The sequence below is a fragment of the Cynoglossus semilaevis genome, chromosome 3 (genome assembly GCF_000523025.1).
Source record: "Cynoglossus semilaevis isolate Cse_v1.0 chromosome 3, Cse_v1.0, whole genome shotgun sequence".
NCBI classification, from domain to species: domain Eukaryota; kingdom Metazoa; phylum Chordata; class Actinopteri; order Pleuronectiformes; family Cynoglossidae; genus Cynoglossus; species Cynoglossus semilaevis.
In genome coordinates this window covers 6007508-6027987 of record NC_024309.1, presented here as the reverse complement: position 1 = coordinate 6027987, position 20480 = coordinate 6007508, and the positions used below count along the sequence as shown (strand labels likewise).

General features: G+C 39.5%; 1 long non-coding RNA gene across 2 annotated transcripts in view; it reads left to right on the top strand.

Moving 5' to 3' along the window:
* Nucleotides 1–3092: 3092 nt before the first annotated feature.
* Nucleotides 3093–20480, top strand: part of LOC103377034 (uncharacterized) — a 62693-nt gene continuing 45305 nt past the window's right edge. The window contains exons 1-6 of one of the 2 annotated variants that reach the window (XR_521355.3): nucleotides 3100–3420; nucleotides 3621–3703; nucleotides 3825–3884; nucleotides 4544–4732; nucleotides 6749–6832; nucleotides 7290–8480. This is a non-coding gene — a long non-coding RNA (uncharacterized LOC103377034). Of the gene's footprint in view, nucleotides 3421–3620; nucleotides 3704–3824; nucleotides 3885–4543; nucleotides 4733–6748; nucleotides 6833–7289; nucleotides 8481–20480 lie in introns of those variants that run through there. The other variant, XR_003049414.1, reaches the window with a different exon arrangement.

The following is a 20480-nucleotide window of genomic DNA, read 5'->3' as shown; positions in this document are numbered from 1 at the left end:
ATAAACTCATAGAGTATATACAGTTTTTCCTCTGGCATCTTGATCCTTTTTTATTACATTAAATTGTATTTTACTATTTTTAAACCATTCGTAAGCTTGAGTGTGAATACTCTATTTCTCGTTTCTCCTTGGAAACAAGATAGAATGGACATGTATTATTTAGAAAAATGCTTCTGCTACCGCATAGACATTTGACAATTGCATATTACTTTAAATTATTCAAGCTATTTCATGAAATTACAGCTGTGTTACGCTCATGGAAGTTGCTATGCAGTTTTGCAAAAGTGCACCTTCAGGCCTGAAAACTGACTGATCAGCTGAGTCTGGAGTGTGTTCCTGAAGGAACGACATGGGGGGAAAAAAACACTTTAAAATCTATGTGATGTGAGTAAAATAACAGAGTATGAAAGGCCTAACCAAAAAGTCGATAACAGCTTAAATTCTTTCCTGTTTTACTAGTTTTTTTTCTGCAGTGGCCTTGCTGAAAAAAGCTCTTTTGTTTCCAGACAGTCAATATTAAACTGCCTATAACATTCTGTTCTTTGATAAATCAGCGGTACAAAAGCTAAGGTGCTGTGACTATGGTTAATGTGCTTCCATTTCTATATTTACAAGTCCGGGTCATAAATAATGATGGGTTACTTGCCAGCCATGTGATTATGCCGGCTATTATTCATATCGGAAATGTATTTCTGATTTTAGGTCAGAGCTCCTGACAGCACTAGTTTGTCTGCTTGGCTTCTTTAAAGTGAAATGTTATATGGCTGCCATCAAAAACCAGTGTGTGTGCGCGTGTGTGTAAGTCGATAGTGTAATTGTGTGTCATTTCACTCTGCTTATCTTTGTTAATAATCATCCCTGCGTGGATGAATGAAAATGTGCGGCACAAGTGTCAGAAACATCTATCAGCATGTCTAATGGAGTCTCTGGTCAATGAAAAATGCATCAGCTGATTCACTTGGGAGGGTTGAAACGTAGGCCTTCGCACTTAGAATTATTTATGTTGGTAGCTCAGCAAAGAAGAAGCAAAGCAGTAATTGTAATCCATATTTTATGATCTGAATGACAAGGCCTTACTGTCTGACATACAAAACACAAAAAGGATTTTTTTGACGTACTATAACTAAACTAAACAGGACTTTCCTTTTTCTGTAAATGTTATGAAGTATTTTGTGTGTACACAGTATACATTTTTTTTAGTTTGCATAATACTGTCATTAGGATTTGTCACATCTAGCAACAAGAAACTGAGAGAGACTCCCAAGAAACCACCAACACATGCATTGTGACCGAATTATTAATATTTTTCATTACATTTTCTCATTTGGTTGTAATTAATTGAGGAAAAAATATGTATGGATACTGTTCATGAGAAGGTCAGTGTCTGGATGTTTCATTTCCATTTGTTTTATTTAATTCCATCATCCTCAAATGTGACACTAACAGTAAGTCCATATTAACGTTGCTAAAATCGATGTTACTGGAACCAAAAGGAAAGGTGAAGTATTAAGACAGAAGACCAAAGGTATAGAAGTGCATCACACTCAGTGAGTCTTTGTGTGACCGGGCTTCTTTCTGTGTATGAAAGAAAAGGATGTGTCAGTCAGATTCATACTTTTTCTATGTCTCTTTGCTTCTTTTGTCCCGTCCTCAGTGGCTGGAGTGAAAGCTTTCTCTACTCACTCTTCTAACTGTGTGGTTATTTTGCTGCGCTGCATCTTTTCAGTACTCATACAGCGAACACAGGCAGGATGGCCTTGGTTTGCTGGCTTTAGAAAAGAATATCAATCAGTCATTTATTTGAGGGTTGAACACGGAGTAGCTGGTCTGTGATATATTTGCTTTGGTAAACTTCAGAATAAAGTTATGTTGACTATTTTGAATTGACATAACATTTATTGTCAAGTAAATATAAGTCAATAAAACATAAATTCTAAAAAATTGAATTTATTTGACCTGCTGTTCGATCCTGGACCTGTAAGAATTCTGCACCCCCTAAAAGAGACCACCCTCCACTTTGGAAACCACTGGATGAATTCATGGCAGCAGGTAAGTGTTTTCTGTATAGTGAGTTATTAAAGTTGTTATATAACATTATTATTATTATTATTATTATTATTATTATTATTATAATTTTTAATCACTCTTCGTCTATGGTTTGATCTGAGGAGTTGGTCTTCACATCAGGTTCCAGGCATTTTTTTCAGACTTCTATATTTACATGGATTTGTGTGACGTCTTCTACAGCCATCCCTTGTGTGTAAACCTACGGTCTCCGAACAACGACCTCTGTCACCTCCACATCTATGACCCTAACGAGCTAGTGATGTGCCGTTCGCGAGTGAGTCACAAGTGAATCATGAACGAATCTTGAACTAATTATTTCATTCATTTTACAGCAGGTGGGAGACAAAATCTCTGTCAATCATCCACAGCAGTACTGAAAGGTAGCACTGCCAAAGTAGATATATGACCTGTTTTTTTTTCCTATAACAAACTTCTGTGCTGCATCATTGTGTGATTAATAATCACATTTAACCCTGATAATACAGATTATTAATATAACATGACTTTCTGGCGAAGATTGTATACAGGGGCTGTGGCAGGTGTAGCTCCGCCCTGATTGGGGCACTGTGGTCAAAAAGGCTTTATTGTTGTATATATATTCAAATTTTCTGTATATATATTCAAACTTTCTGTATATATATTCAAACTTTCTGTATATTCAGACTCTGTATATATATATAAATTCAGACTTTTTGTATATATATTCAAGGATTAATTTCCTGAACGGCATGCCATTATGTCTATATATGTATGTATGTATGTGTATATATATATATATATGTATGTGTATATATATATACATCATATATATATAAATATATATATATATATATGCTCTGTATATTAACAGGCTGTTTAGGTAGTTTAGAAATTTACGTAGTTTATGTAAATGCCTCACGCGGTTCACTCTGGCAGTAGCCAATTAAAAAGTACATTTGAGCCTGCAAGACTTTGTTTGGTCAAGAGCCAGAAAGTGGGCAGTCCTTAAATTCTCGACACGGAAGTGCAAAGTACGCGAAGTGCAAAGTTATTTGGTTGCGGTTAAGGGAACTAAGTTTTGTTCCTTCGGATGTGGCCCATGCATGCATGCCCAAAATGTTCCTCAAAGGGCCGTGTGGCTGCAGGTTTTTGTTCCAACCAACCAAGAGCACATAGTTTGACCAATCAGCTGTCTGAAGACTGAGACCAGTTGATTAAACCTGTCAACTCAGGTGTGTGTGGTTGGAACAAAAACCTGCAGCCACAGTGGGTGCACAAACTGTTTTGTGCACGTTTGTGCACCCACCAAATAGTAATATATAAACTGCGGTCGTATGTCGAAGCGTCAATTCACCGGCTCGCTACAATATCCAGGTACAGTAATTGTGTTGCATTAGTTGCATAAAATAAACAAAGTGAAAATGAGAGTCCAACAAGATTATGTGCGGTTGAACGTATTTTAAAATGCAAATAAATTTGATGGAGCTTTGAAAGAATATGCACTTGAATGATTTGTCATTCAAATCCATCCAGTGTGTTTTCTGTTGTCACATACTTTTTGGTTTTAATTGTAGGGCTTAACTGAAAGCTGAGGTGTTAATTAGTGTCCTGCTCTAAATAAGGATGGGAAGGTGTTGGTGTAACAGCTTGAGTTAAGGTAGGTCATCGTTATTGCCTTGGGCTGTCGCATTGGTGAGTGAGTCAGTGTTGATGATGTACTTGCTTAATTGAAAGCTGTGAGGTTTGACGCAGGTGCTTGTGATTGTTTGTCCTTTCAGAGGTTCTCTGTAGCAATTTCAAGATCAGACTGACCTGTATTGGCCAAATATCCTTTACACGTAAGTTTTTTTCTCTGTTTTGTTCTGTTGTTTTGAAATGTTCCATTATATCCATACTCCCCTGCTGGCTGCAAGAAAAAAACGACACGTGACTTCTCTTTAATATTCTCTCTTTAAAAGTGTTTCCATTGGTGTAATTGTATATAATTAATGTAATCATAAAGAACTTTAAACAAATGTTACACTAGTGCAAAATAATCTGTGCACTCTCTGTCTTCCCCCTGTTCTTTCTGTCTGTCCCTCTCACTGTATATGTGTGCATATATAGTATACCTATATGTAGATTTATATACACACACAGAGAGAGAGAGAGCAAGTACAGAATGTTTTGCACTAGTGTAACATTTGCATGAATTTAAATAGTTTTATTAATAGATTTATAAGAATGTGACGATAACATCCCAGAGATGAAAAGGGTTAATTAAAATAACATTAATGATCATGTAAATTAAGGTGAGGATTAGCTCTTTGCCTCGGCCATGATAGCTATCAGGAGTATCCGATCAGATTATATTACTTGGTAATCCAATTTATGTGTCTCTTTATAATAATTTTAGGCAGGTAATCAGCAATTTGAAATGGATTATCTTTTCGGACCAACCTCATCAACCCTGCTAATCTATTATGCTTCACCTTAATGTAATTTCAAATTAAAACAGGTGACAATTCATTAAGTGGGTGCAGAGGCACTGGAGTGCCTGACATTCTGCAATTACGGCCCATAGTTGTGGTTCATGACCCCAGAATGGACCAACGGTGACAACGACCAGGAACGCTAATGGAAATAGAGAAATGAGGGGACAAGATGGCTGACACACTCTTAGCAAAGGGCCCGACCGCCCTGGAAGGTGAGAACAGGCTTTTTGTAATTGGTTAGCCAGGATTGGCACTGAAACATTGTGGGCTCATGATAGAAAATGTGCTCCGGGCAAAAACTAAGACAAACACAGAGGCTGGAAAATGAGTGTCTGTTGAGAAATGTTGCACCAAGGGTAGGTCTTTTGCATGAAACAAATGGCAAGAGGGGGCAGCATTAAAAAAAAAACAGTAGTATTTAACATTGGTCTCAACAAAGCAGCTGAGTGCCTGAGATTAATGATACCCATAAAAGTTTAATGGCCCCATGTGATTAAGACATTAGGCCACCTTAAGTGTGATAATTTAGTTTTAAGTATAGCAATATTCCATGATGCCAGCATATCATGAGTTTTTTCAAGTACGAGTCGTAGCCTTTAATTTTGACAAGTAAATGTAGTGGTGCATTCTTTTTTCTCCAACGCTGTTTTCACAGCTGCGTGACGAGACAGTCTTTCATGCCAGTTAATTAAGTGAGATCACTAGACGCATCATGTCTTAAATGAAGAATGACATACTTGACGCAAAGCAGCAGCATCAGTTCATAAACATTGGAATGTTGATTAAAATATATTGATAATATCTTGACAGTTTAGAGCAGACCCTACAGGGAGATGTGTTTAGTTCAAGGCATGCTATTTAAATTGTGAGAATAAAACTCTGGCATTTTGAGTTGCTCCCCTGTTGTTGTTGTTTTTTTTGTTGTTTTTTTTGTTAAATTTATCCCAAATCTTGGGACCGTAGACATAAATGCATACACCAGAGCAGACTGTACCACTGAGAGTTTACCCTGCAGTATTGTTTTTGGATCTCCAGGTCTTTTACCATGTGACGCCATGAATAATGTTCACTCCTGTGGCTCTTTGTGGTCCTGTTCCTTTTGGAGAATTCAATTGGCATCATATAGAACACTTCCAATCTACTATCACTGGAACTTTTTGGCAAGGTGTCTAATGATTTATCTCAAAAACATGACCTCACACTTTGTCCCATAGTGCAACAGTCCTTTAAGAGACTGCTGTTTGGCTGAGCTGTGAATTGTCTCTGGTGAATGGATAATAAATAATGTCTTGGTACGGTTCCAACAGGATGACTGAGTCAGGCACTGAGGAACCTCAATGAGGTGAAAGGAAGTGGCTCATTCCAAGGCTTCGGGCCATTGTGCGTTGTCATCTCTTGATTTTCGGCATAATCAGTGTCTATAAATCCCCCTGTGGTTGAAGAATTGACCTTGAGTGTTTTTGCAAATAAAAAATGATTTATTGATCATTCATCAGTGAATGTACTAACAAAACAATGAAAGGTTAAGATTATTGTTCACGTTAATTTAGTTTAATTTCTTTTAAAAGGTCGTAGTATTCGTGTAAGGTTTTTAGCATAAACACGTGATAAAAGTCAATAAAAGACCAAACAATATGTGGAAAAAGACACACAAAAAAATTGACAAAACGGCAGGTCACACTTTCAAGGGAATTTGCTGGAGCGAGACAGCGCTGACTTCAGTGGTATAGCTGACGGCAGCAGTAACTGACACAAGTTTAGTTTCTACCAAAGTTTATTAATACTCACAGAGGCACCCATTGGGAGAGACGTGTCACACCACCTCAGGGGGTGTTGAATCTCACAGGTTAAACTTAGAGCGAGAAGCGTGGGCCACTGCTCCACCTGCTATTCTCTATTACGTGGAGCAGAATGTATCGTGTGCACTGTAAGCGAGTGAACAAAAGAAAAACGGTGGCAGTGAGTCTGTACAGTATACTCTAGTTTCCAAGTGCTTTCCATCAGTAAAGGTTACAGTTAGCCAGGGAAGACACAGTGAAAAGCACTCTTTTAGAGACATATTAAAAAAAACTAAATCCATGTTCTAATACACCTACTCAAACACACAGTCTGAGCGGCCCAGTCTGTGGTCATTGGTGAAACGTAATTTACATGTCATCAGAAATTTCTCCTGACCAGGTTTCAATATCTGACCCAGCCAAAATCGTAATGAAATATATCCTTTGTAGAGAATTGAGAGGACCCACATAACGAGAAGATTGGTCGGACGACGCCATTAAAACCCAGCGAACCAGTGTCACCCCAAGATGAAGGTAAGTCAAAAGTTGTTTATTCGTGATGAAGGTAAGTCAAAAGTTGTTTATTATCATATTTTTGCCATTCGTGAGCTGTGTTATCAGAGCATACATCTTGTTTTTTACCCATCTCAAATAGAAACTTGATAAAAAGCGAAAACAGATATTTTTGTTATATCCATTAAATGAAATAATCTCAGTTTCAATCTTTAGACCAAAGCAAGCCCAATAAACCTCTTTAAAAAAACTAGACTAAAAAACATTGGGATTAATAGATTTTTGAAAATGATAAAACAGTTAAGTGTTTTGTTTTGTTTTTTTCCTTATCTGTAAGTCCAGACATTACTCACATTAGTGAGCTGGCAGTTTCCAAATTACAGAACAGTCATGGTTGCTGTTATCGTAGACGATCATGGATGACGCACTGATTCTGTGACGTAATAACATCTGAAATAACAGTGTGTTGTACTGACAGGTCAGGCTGTTTGGTTCAAGAGCAGTTGAACAGTAAAAGACAACGGGGCAGACGAAATGTCTCCACTCTTCCACGATGACTCCCGCATCCTTCAGACTTAAAGTCATGTGGAGGGCTTAAGGTTAGCTGTTGCTAAGCTTCCACCACAGTTGACTTAAGAGTCAGCAGTCAGCCACATCATGAAAGAGGGCAGAGGCACAAAAGGAGGTGTTGGTGACAGGAAGTGAGGACGGATTATAGAGATGGATTTGGATGCTGGTGAAGGGCAGCCAGATGGTGAGAATTAAGGAAAAACAGTGAGCAGCAAAGCTTATCAAGGCAATTGAAATTCAGCAGTCTACCGCCGGGCGCTAGGCTATAAACATAGCTGCTGTTCCAGCTGAGGCCCAGTGTGCCTCAGTGCCGAGGAAGATCATCATCTAACCTCCTGCTATATCCAGTAAGCTTCAATGGTTTTATATCTGCATACAAAAACCCTGTATTTCTTGGAGAAGGATAGTTTGGCAAGTAGTTTGAAAGAACATTCCATACCCCCAAAATTGCATTTTAATCTCAAAGTTGTTTCATCTGTAATCCTAAGAGTTCGGTAATAAAGTGAAGGAACAAAAAAGGTTTGAGGTGATTTTATTTATTTATTTTTTTTGTATCTGTAAAGCACAGCGTTTACAGAAATTGTTCATAGCGTCTATGCTAGACATACACTTCTCTCCTGTATTCAGTTCCAGTCAGATAGTTGGAGTAGACTTTACATAAGATTCGCTGAATTTCGAGTCACCCCTGTCAGCCTGCGGGTATTACTGTCAGGGTGCTGTGATGCGGAACACTGACCTGTTCTTTCCTATGGTTTAACAAAGTGGCATCTCAAACATGCAGGATTTGTCTCATTTCAATACCGTGCACTTTTCTTCCCTCTTATGTGGCAACCCAAAGGATAATACTAATTAAAAAAATGTTTTCCATATTAAAACATAGGGGAAAACTATATTGGACTGTTTTGTTTTTTTTTTGTTTTTTTTTAGCAGTTACCACTTTTGTAAGTTTGGAAACTTTTCAGATTTTCTGTGGGTCAAATCACCGCTAAATAGCTGATTATTACCTTTCCCAATACGTGTTTAAAGCTTCATGTACATTTCTACACAATACCTGAGTTAAAATCCGAGTGTTATTTAACGACTTAACAGCAAAACTTAAGTAAACTTAATCCTTCAATCACATTTCTTTTCTTGTACCAGTGGGATCTTTTGGCTGGAAGAGCTTTAATTTTCACCTTGCTTTTTCACTAGATGGAGTGCTAACTAATACCTGGAGGTATGTAGCAGAATAATTTGCACCGTCGAGATGACAGAGGTGTTAGGGAATTAATTATGGCATTAAACGTGCAGATAGCAACACTCTCTATGCCTCTGAGAGATGAGAGCAGAGAAAGACACAAAGAATACTTAAAGGAGATCGGTAGGTTGTAAGTTATCTACGGCCTGCAGCTTGATCAGCGTTAAACATAGCTAAACACTTAAAAGTGCGATAAATGACAGAAAGAGGAAAAAAAAACTCGGCTTTCTCTCTTCCTGTCAGAACAGCTCTGCGTCATACGCAAGTCAGCTTCACTTTTTCATCTCCTGTATTTTCAACTTCTGCAGAGTTGTAGACTCTTTTCTTTCTGTCTCAGACAAATAAAGGTACACAGAAGGCTGACACGCTCTCATCTCCGGCTGCTTCACAGGACATTATTGCTTTGACTGAGTGTGACAGCCCTTATCACGGCTGTCAAAAGATTCGGCCTGCAGCATATCAAACTGCAGGTTACAGTGCGACTGGTGACATGCTCCATCAGCCATTAAAGCCGAATCACTGTCATTGGGACATGGCCGCCGACAATCAGTCATCACAGGGAGCAGTTCGTAGATTAAATTGGTTTCAAGGTGATTGCAGCGGAGGTTTGTTGTCCGTGGATCGGTGGGAGGTTTGTGATTTGCGATGATTACTTTTATTTTAAGTAAACAAAAAACTACTGAAGCATGTGATGCAGGTTGCTTTGAGATCCTTATTGACTCTTCACTGTGGTATCTTTTAGAAATGTACAGTGCATTGAGGAGACTGTTGTAGTTCAAAGGAAAGCATCAGTTTTATTAGAGATACTTTTCAAGTGCGGTAGTGTTAAAAAAGTGTTTTTGCGATTTTTACACCAGCCAAGTTGCTGAGACGTAAGAAACTAGCAATCATATCCCTTAAAAATAATTTAGAATAATTATCAGTACTCTTTCCGCTACTGCGATATATTTAAAGCCATTTAGTTAGATTTTATTACAAAAAGTCTCTTAAATTTACTTGTAAGATTTTTATTACTAAAATATTAATGTATTATTTTAGTTGTAAAATGTATTAATGAAAAATAAATATTTCAAAATATTAAAAAATCTCAGGTAACAGTATGTAATGGTCAGACTGCCAAAGGCAAATTAAAGTACCTTTAATTTCTGCACCATGTACAGCATAACAGTAAATCACTGTCAGTCACATAAGAAGAAAAAAAAAAATGATGATGGATGTCACTGTATTTGCTAAACTCCCGTTTTTCTCCCCTTTCTCTTACAGTGGAGACCCTTTTTTTTCTTTGCAAAAATCTTGGTTCAGCTGAAAATCTGAATTAAATTCATCTTTAACTGTGTAAATATTAAAATATCTATTTATCACTTTTTGCAGTGAATAGAGTTTCGTAATATAGCAATTTATCTAGCTTTTTATAGATTTAAAAAAACCTAAATTCTATTTAGAAGTATTTATTTCTATATAATAATTACTTTGTCCCTGCCAAGACGTTACTTTATGTAGCTTTAGATGACAGTGAGAACAGAAACAACAAAATGGTAACATTTTCTAGAGCCACTACATAAAAGTTTCGCTTTGAAGCAGAAGTGAGCAATTATGGGTCACACATAAATCTAAACCAGCGCACACCGACCTGATGAAAGAGACTGACACAGCAGAGGAAAATACCGTCAAATACCAGGGGCTGCAGCCGGAGATTGAATCCAGGTCTTTCCACAGTGGAATATTATAGCTGTGCTCCAACACTGCACCGAGGGCCGTGCTCCCCATAAAACATCAATTGAAGCTTTCTGAATCACCTCACAGGTCAAGTACAAACCAGGAGAGACAGCCCTTTTGAAACTGTGGGTTTGGAGTTTCAATTTAGGTCGGCTATGATGGAAACTTTCCCAACATGAAAGGAGCTTTAGGTGAAAGCAGATAAAGCTGATGCCAACGCTGGCTACAATGCACAGAGGACACATGGTAATGGGGAAAACAAAGCAGCGGCCAGTGACATTTATATTAAATTGTAAGGAATGTTGCTGAACCCCCAAGGGTCAGCATATAGGTGGCTGTCAGTCACATTTTAAGGCTCGACAAGCTCATTCCAGGGGTTAACAGTTGGCTGATATGGGAGGAGGATGAGGTGAGCTGGGGCTGAGGTACAGGTGGGAGGAGAGGGCCCAGGCACCTTACCTTAATCCCCCAAACTTTCTCCTGAAGGAAGCACTTTTTTAATTCCAGATTTATCCTTCCCCAGGGAGGAGCTGTTATCAGCTGATTCTTTCTCCCTCCCCCTTCCACTGTTTTCCTTTTTGCCTTCCTTTCCTCTGATGCATCTGCCAGGTGTGATAAGGCAGGCAAACCTTACCTTTGCAGGGCTATTAAAACCATTTCCCCTTGCAGTTTTGAAATGATTATCGCCTCAGGCCCGCAGTTACAGGTTAGCTCGACTCCATCTGCCCATATCTGAACGACTCTTTGAGGCTTAGGTCTGGCTGGTTTAAGATTATATGCATTGCTTTAACTGCCTGAATACCAAGGGAAAATGGCAAAAGGAATAACGGGAGGAAAAAGGAGAAGAAAAAAAAACAGGGTGAAAGAAATGAAAAGAGTGAGAGTCCTGACATCCACAATGCTGTGGCAGATGATAAGGGATACAGTGACAGCTCTTCCTCCGTCTTGTCTGAGGATTTGGCTCAGTATATGTGGGACACATTGTCAGCGAAAGGGCAGCCACAGTTAGACCCAAAGGAAGAAAGGTCTTTCTCATTTGCCTCTCAAGAAGACTGCAAATCAGATACATGTATATCCTTATAAAGTGGGGATGGCATTAAAGCAGACAGCAGCCATGATTTATAACAGAAGCCCAGGGGGAGATTTAGTTTGGGGGAGGAGAAAAAAAAAGTTGAGTTTTTCTATGTAAAATAGAATCAGGTTATTGCATGGAAGGAAGACAAACAGACGAAGCTATTCCATTAACAAACACTTAAAAACTGCTTGCATTAGCCCTTTCGTTAGCCACTGAGACAGCTACAGTATCTAAGCCCCAGTGCGGAAGCTTCCTGGCAGCCGACACTGTCTACCAAATCCTCTCAAGCTTTACGTCTGCTCCATTGAGATATCACCACTGACGGCAGCTGCCGCTGGCTTCCTCCCATTACCTACAGCTCACTTATCTGTCTGCCTTCACTGATGGTCTCCCAATTTCCTGCCCCTGTTATTTTAATGTGACTCCTACTGGTACTCCACCTGGAACAACATTGTTCTCTTTGTTATTCACTAATTATTTTAAAAAAACTTAAATTTTTCCAGACAAAATCATAACACAATACATTTTTCAGTGGCATTAAGCATCATTTTTTAAAAACTATGCTTGACAACAAATTAAAAAAATAATGTACCCAGTACATTTCTGCTAACATTCTCTGTGATGCCCTTATATGGTTAAAAACATCGAGCTGAATACCTTCAACTTAGTGAAGATAAACCAAGCTTTTTCGCAGATGAATATATTTCTGGTCTGTTTTTAAATGTCAAAATCACTTTTTATGTTTAAGACAAATACAATTGCTCCTTGGGGGATTGGTGGGAGGGGGAGGGCCAGGGGCTTAAGAATGTCTTTAGTACCTCTAAATATAGACTTGGACCACGAATGAACTCGGGCTATAAAAACATCGTTTAAAAATCAGTCTACTGCCTCTGAGGTGTGAGGTTGATTGAGACAAAAGTCCTTTCTTAGGGCCGTGAAGAGGGACTTGTCACTGGCGACGTCCACCGCTGTTCCTCCGACCTTGCTTTAAGTGCCAGCTTGTTATTCTACACAATAACATAAAGCACCTTTGACTAAAGTAGGTCCTTTAACCAGTGCATCCAGCCATTGGGTCGCCTTTGACAGCGACTGCTCAGCCATGCAGTCGAGGGCCTGCTGAGAGCTTTTCACCCCTGGGTTTAATGAGCTATGTTCGTGTCCACTCCACATCAATCTCAGTCCATTATTGACTCCAAAAAGCTTTTCCAAGTGTCGTTTGGAAAGTGGGCTTACTTCACCAATAGGCTATTCATGATCGTGGCAACACTCCTTAAAAAGGGTCGTTTTAGTTCAGCTTTGTCAATGGAACTAAACAAGTGAATGGATCAATAAATAACAACTTTAACTGTGGGATTTTGTTAATTATACAGCGGTGACAATGCCTTTGATTGTGCTCCGGTTGCTCTGTCTTATCCGGACGTAAAAGACGAGGGCGGCGGCGTGGTTGCTGTGTGTTTAGACGCTTTCATCATCCTCGGCGGTCCGTTTTTAGTTTGGTCGTGTTTTTATCAAGAAAGGAACAACTGAATCAGTACCGTGCTCTCAGGATTAATTGAAGGCCTCGTAGGTGTTTTAAAGCATCCACTCTCCTGCCTCTGAACCCCCGGGGGTGTTGTTTTCTCTGCCGTGGCGTTATGAGGAAATTTCTGGTAATGAAAAAAAACAACAGTGTGAGCCCAGCCTGCAGTACAGGGCAGCCTCCTCAGGGAGATGAGAACATCGTACGAGTGAAGCCCTTCAGTAATGGAGTTCACTATTAATCATCTCCCTCCAATGTCTTCCCAGTGTCTCCCTTCCATTTCATTGTCTCAGCCAGAGACACATACTTTACTACTACTCTTTCATCAGTGCCAGTAGCTTCGCCAGTAGCTTCAGTCAGTCAGTCAGTCAGTCAGTCAGTCAGTCAGTCAGTCAGTCAGTCAGTCAGTCAGTCAGTCAGTCAGTCTGTCTGACTCTGGCAAAGGGCCTCACGATTGTATTGAAATCAACTCTCGACATGTTCTAGAAGTCACCGTCAGAGTGTGAATAAAAAATTGGAATAATTTATCAATAATAATAAAATTATATTTTTTCACCTATATATTGTAATTTGTAAAGTTTAGATCCAATGTAAATTATAATCTCCCTTTATCTACTGTTAGCTCATGGTAATCTTTACTGCCCATCATGCACTGTCAGATTATCGGCAACATGTTTCATAACTTGAAATTATGGATAACATAATTATAAAGTAGCATACAGTAGGTTAAGAGGGAATCAGGAATTTGTTTTCCCTCTCATACTCCTTAAAAAAGTAAATAATATAATACTAGAGTTCATTGTACTCTGACAACTGCTTCTACTGCAGCTGAAAAATTCCATCCTATTTAATTGTATCTGGAACATTCATATACTGTATCTTATTCAATTTAGTTCTTTTAGCAATATTTCCAGTTATTTCCTAATGACATCATCTAAACGAACTCATGGGCATAATTTTCGATAAAGCCTTTCTATTGTAGAAAATTAATTGGCCACTGTTTGATTGGCGGCTTTATAATTGGCAAGCATCCAGCCTTATCTTGTCCAAACAAGCCCATGGGAAATGTTTTCTCTAAATAGGTTCGGAACGAGGACATTATGGCTAAACACACCCAGCAGGAGAAATGACAGTTAATATATATATATATATATATATGTGTGTGTGTGTATATGTATATAAGATGTATATAAATGTATATATGTATATGTATATATGTATGTATTTCAGATTCCAATTAACTTGTTCAAAGAAAATTCTACCCTGAATATGTGAGACATTTCATGTTTGAAAGATATTTGATCCTATAACTTCAAACTCGTAGCATTACGCTAACTTCAGTCTATGATAATCTCTTTGCCGCAGCCGTCTCCCTGCAGCTATCGACTGTTTCCTTCTTCTCCACTGCAGAACCTCTGCTGCATGTGGTAGTGTTGGGGGTTTGTGTGAGCGCATGCCAACAAGTTGTAGGCATCATGACTTATTTACATTGTTTATTCTAGTCGTTCCCCAATGAGGCCAGGCGGGGGCATGGGTGGAGGAAGTGGGAGGGCGAGGGTGTATGAATGATTCACAGCATTCAACGGGGAACATGCCAGAGACTTTACATATTTATGGAGGCAGAGGTGTTGCTGGCCTGTTTGTGCTACCCCATAGGTCCAGCTCCAATCAGAATATGGCATTTAGTGTTTCCTCATGTCACTGCAGAGGAGGAAACATGTGAGCAGCTAATGTCTTTGTTACACTGGGCGCTGTATTAAAAACACACCATAACATCTAAATGATTTCAAGAACCCTTCCCAGAAAGAGTCGGCCTTTAACGATTGGAAAAACACAAGTGTAACAAAAAAAAATTAACACTAAAATCTGAGTGGTGTGCCAACACATTCAGGAAGTTACGGCCACAGATACAACAGCTTCACATATGGTCTGTGTGTGCACACTTCGTGCCAACAGTAATCACACTACTTCCTCTAATCCGGGCCCCATGGTGAGCAGATGACTGCTACCCAAACTGCAGACTGCTTTTAAAGAGTTGGGGGAAAGAAAAAAAATGGGGGGGAGTGCGGAATATCCTGGTTTGGAATGATGAGGAGCACATTTTCTGAAAGATTGATGTTGGGAAGAAGATGCTACATCAAAAGCTTTTCTAAATATTAGAAAAAGGAGTTTCGCAGTTGAGGACTTCAAAGGTCCTTGGTCCCGGGGATTATGTTTATTTGATCAAAGTAAAAAAAAAAGCTGGATTTCATCAGTTATTGATTGACATGGTTTTGCATGAGACTGTTTGTTGGACTTTGTCAAAGTAACTTCTGGAGAGGACAGAAAAAATCTAGATCATGCCGTGGATGCTGACTTTGAAAATAAAAATCAAATCGATTGATTCAGACAGTACATGATATATTTAAGCCAATGTTAAGGCGGTTCCTATTAATAGCAGTAGACATCTCTACCGACTGGTAGGTGTTGTGGCCGATGTTTTCAGAGTACAATAATCATGTTTTCACTGCGTGTATGTTTACTGCAAACCTTGTGCGCGAGACAGATTAACTTAACAATGTAGCAGATGTAAGTGAAGGGAGCAATCTTTGTCAGAGGCTAAATATTTGTGACAGCGGTGTGGAGACAACTTGAGCAACCCCCTTTCCTACTTGAGAGACCTCTTTCAGATCTCGTTTCCTAATTACCGTGACATACTCCAGATGACATTCGTGCTAATCAGCCGCTCCGTTTTCAGGCCGTAAAGAGGAGGAGAAGAAAGCATCGTGGGTAATGCTCACCTTCGTAACCGAATGTTTATTCTCAGCCTTCGTTGCCTTGGTGAGGCAACCCTCGCTGTGAGCAACAATGTGTTACGTTACCGGTCCAACAGGCTCTGAGAACCTACGTTCAACGGGCACCTCTGTTAGCATGCAGATGGTTGTGGTGGGGTCTCAGTGGAAATAAAAACCAGAAAACATTCTTTGAAAATGCCCTCTCAGGGTGTGACAAAAGAAATGTGGGGCTACCTTACCACCTGGAATGTCTGGCACCTCTCTCTCTCCTCTGCCAATTAAACGATTTGAAAAAAATAAAAAATAAAATAGCCAAGCCTCCAGGTTCAGTTTTGCATAATAACATTTGCATAAAAGTAGACCATCTGTTTTGAAACCTTTAATTTTTTTTCGTGGGTAGGTTTAATATGTCAAGGCTGTTAGCTCTGATTTACTGCACTGTTGAGTTGTTAGCGGGCATAGCTACTGAAACAGAAGGAAAATGAACACAGTCTTGATCTTTGTTATACACAACAAATGAAACGCATCAAATTGACAGTTTGTATATTATGCTAACAGGACACTGACCTGATTACAGATGAGTGATGGGGGGTGGGGGCAAGTGTAGTTGGTGTCTGGGATTACTGACATTAAGTGTTACTGTAGTTTACTATTTCCCAGCAACAGATGTCTGCCCTGAGGCAGAGGTTCACAAACTAGGGGTTGTGTCCCCAAGGCAAATACATGTCAATTCTAATATTGTTCTTGTTTGTCATTCAGTAAGAAAATTGCACTAATTTGTAACTGTAATTTTTACTTCAACATGAGTATTAGGAATTACCACATTTAGAATAAAGTTCTGTGAAGTTTTGAAACAAAATCAATGAGTTCCTTATGAAAAAAAATCAAAATAAATGGGAAAACATTGCCTTAAGGCAGCTAATGGCTAGCTACATTTGACTAATTATTTTGTTCATATTTGATAACTGTATTTTTATATTTAATCAGTGTTCTGAAAAAAACAAACAACTGAACTAATTTTATCCCGTAAATGTGAATATCTTGTGATTTTGTACGTTCTTGGACATAGAACACGGCACATGCAGGGCTACTGTAATATTTCCCTAAATATAAGCTCGAGAGTTTGAATTCAGTTTTACAGATGATTGAATTAGATTACTGACTAGCAATCATCAGTTCCAGAAAAAACTAAATCAGAACCAACTCTTATTTGCTGTCACTGTCACGAAGACCCCTACGACAACTAATCGCTGCACATTTTGACCTTATTCAAGCTAAATCAACATCATCCTGCGACAGATGCAGAGACGAGGTATGACAAATGCCAAATAGATGAGAAATTTAACAAACGTCTGAGGGTTAGCAACAGCAGCGGGTTGAAGTTACCGTCTGTTGTTACACTCAGCAGAAACCCACTACCACAAGTCCTCCAAAACCGGCCGGGGGCCTTCTACATTTGCCTGGTCAAGGCATTTAACAGATGTGTGACAACTCTGCCTCACATTCTTTCCACGATTTTCAATGCGTGCTCACGGAAATTCATATCTCCTGCATGCACCCAGAGTTGCTCCGAAACTCCAGCTCATCAATGCAGTATTGAATGATTGGTGACTAAGATATCAGTATAGCCTGTCCATTGACATCCATTGTTTACTCTCCCTGGCTCCGACTTATGTTAAACACATCCCAGCCTCTGGCGAGCCAGCATGGATTTCACCTCATGTTTCCACCACTGTGCATTCCCACAGTGAGATGCTCATGTGATTAGAGAGCCACAAATAATTGAAAAAGAAGTGGAGTGCTCGTGTTGTGGTTTGCAGGCGGAGAGTAGAGGCTCATCTTCTCCTCTAAGGATATCAGACTGTCAGCCCTCGCACCGACTCCCGGACCACAGAGCTTGTTTGGAGATTTAAGCGTTTAGTGTTATCAAAACAAAGGCTCCGGTTAAGCTCTTTTACTGAAAGTAAATAAAAATAGCACTTTGTCATGTAGCATTTGTCATCGCCGCGCCCCCCCCGCTCCTCCATCACTCTGCATCTGCTGTGCCGTAAGGCTATTATTTTCATACGCTATCCGGTAATGACTACGGTGCAAAGTTTGAATGATAATTTAAATATAATCAGCCAGGACTCAGGCATTTAATTAGCTTTTATTTGGGCCTATTTCTCACACTGACACACCCCTCCAGATTACTGTAGTAATAAATTACTGTAATGGCATAAGTATGATTATTATAATAAGGAAATCAGGATTCAAAAAGTAAACCCCAGTGTTCCAGCTCTACCCAGGTGGTCCCATTTATCACCGACACCACTCACCACCACCAAAGTATTCAAGTGTTTAATTCAGGGATGTTAAAACAGCTGCATCACATTCCTCATAGTCTCCCGCGAAACAACGCCAACGATTTGAGCGATGATGATGATAAGAACAATTAGGCGCGGGCGTACCGGGCTGAGAACGAGAACGAGGACGTGGGCCGCACGACGAGACTTCATCAAAAATTTTAAATATGAGATTGACTTATCAGGTGGTCCTTGGGGTACAATTTAATTATCTCTGTGTCTTTTTGCTGCAGGGATTGAAGTGACTGGATGTAAATGCAAATACACAGTGAAAATAGCGGGAGGCTGCTGTTACCGATAAAAGGTCAATAAAAGCAACAGCGTGAAAGAGAAAAGTGATTAGCAGTAAAACTAATAGATTGTGGAATATTGTACTGAGGGAGTCGTTTCAGTTGCTTTGTGGTCGTCAGAAATGGGAGTTTTTAGGGTATTTCTTTGCTATTGTCCTATCGGAGGCAACTTCTGTTCATTTCTTATGGAAATAACTGCGATTTCCCCGCTGTGATTTCTGATGTAAAATGTGCACTGTGTGTGTTTCCTGTTGGATTTGGTAGACACTGACGAGGGTGAGGCTTTATTTTTAAGATTTGAACAGAACAATTTCCCTCTCGTGGTGTATTAAAATGTACGCAGAAGTGAAACAAGAAAAGAAAAGTGAAGTTCTGGATTTTGTTTCGTTCTGGTCTACAGTTTGAGAACAAATTTAGGTTGTTTTCCCACGAGCTCAGACATTATTGAAAGCACTGGCTTTCATTTGAACTTTTAACCAATCATTTATCGCGATAAACTGACGTTTTTGTTTCTCATGGTGACAAACTATTAAAATTAGATTTTTTTTTCTTAAATGAAGTCTAAGCATGGTCTTAAACTGGAAACTCTGGGCGTATGAGGACACCGTCCGCTGCGATGCAACATTCACAAAGAGCATTGCATTATTCATTTTCTTCTCTCCCTTTTTGGGTAGCCACCCTCAAAGTGTCACTGGCAAAAGCCTTTTATTTGACAGGCCTGTGAAGCCGGCTTGCATAATCCTAACGGCTTAGCTTCACAACTCCTAGCGGGACGGGCTGATGTGGAGATGGTAATGAAGAACCCCTTTCAAAAGAATGGATAAATTAATAACAAGTCATTGGTCCGGGAGGAATAGTTCAAAGACTGTCGTAGCTCATCCGACCCGACTTGAAAATGAAAGCAAGGTCATGAACAGTTAGGGCAGAAATGCTGATATTTTTGTTTGCCTGTCAAAGTGCGGCAGCTGCGATCCACATCTCGCAATTAGGTGGCGTGTTATGACCTTGTGGAGGAATCTGCCGGCGTGTCGATGGCTCCTGTTGTTAGCATAGCAGATATGTCCACAGAGTGAATATGAATTCTGTGTGTATGTCAGTCTGTATAGGTACCTGGGTTTAAAACAGAGGTGTTTTTCAACCTTTGGTTCGCGGACCTTTGGTGGGGTCGTCTGGAATTTAGATGGGGTCACCTAAAATGTCTAGTAATTGATACTGATACAAATGCATTTTAACTAATGGTAATGTCAAAATGGAGTCACAATCCAAAGAAATTTGGAAACTACTGCTGTCGTGTACAATACGGTAATATGGTATAAACTGGGTTCATAATAAACTGGGCCAGGTATAGACATACAGATAGTCATGATGCATTTAAAAAGTGAAAAAAAAAAAAACACTTTAAAGAATAATTGGACCTAAATGCATCTTTTAATCATGATAATCTGTAATTCACTGGGGTTTGCTGGTTACCAAATATCGTTCCCGTTCTTTCATCCTGACACACTTCTTCTTCACTCCTGGAGTCATAATTTCTAGGTCACATTGAGGTAAATCTCTCCAAACTGGAGCAAATATATTCCAACTTGCTTTACTTTTCCACACACGCGTGCGACGCGGCTCGTATCAGAAACTGCATTACATGTTTGTTAGCCCGCCACCGGAGCGCCTGCTACTTTTTCCTCAGTGGTCCAGAATGAATTGGTTGTGGTCTTGAGTGTGCAAACTGAATTCTGAGCTACTGTCAGGCAGCCAGCAGGCTCCACATGAGCCACCGCTTTTTGTCCCAGAAGCCTCAGCTGGACGAGGAAAGGACATTTGCAAGAAATTTTACCCTTCGCTCCCTCACGTGTTTCTTTCTTTTTTTTTTTCCTCATGAGCACTTTCTTCAAGCTTTAGCTACTCGAGAGACGTTTGTATCCTAGTTATGGAGAGCTTTGGTACTCGAGAGACGTTTGTATCCTAGTTATTTAGAGCAAAAAATAAACACGAACACCAAAGTTCGTGTTTATTTTTTTTGGTCAAATGATGCAACATACAGTAACCAGAGCACGCTTCATCAAACTAGGTGTTGAAAATGTATATTTCCCTCACTATACGTCTCCATCTCCCATAACTTTGAGACGATTTTGTTCGTGCCGGGTTT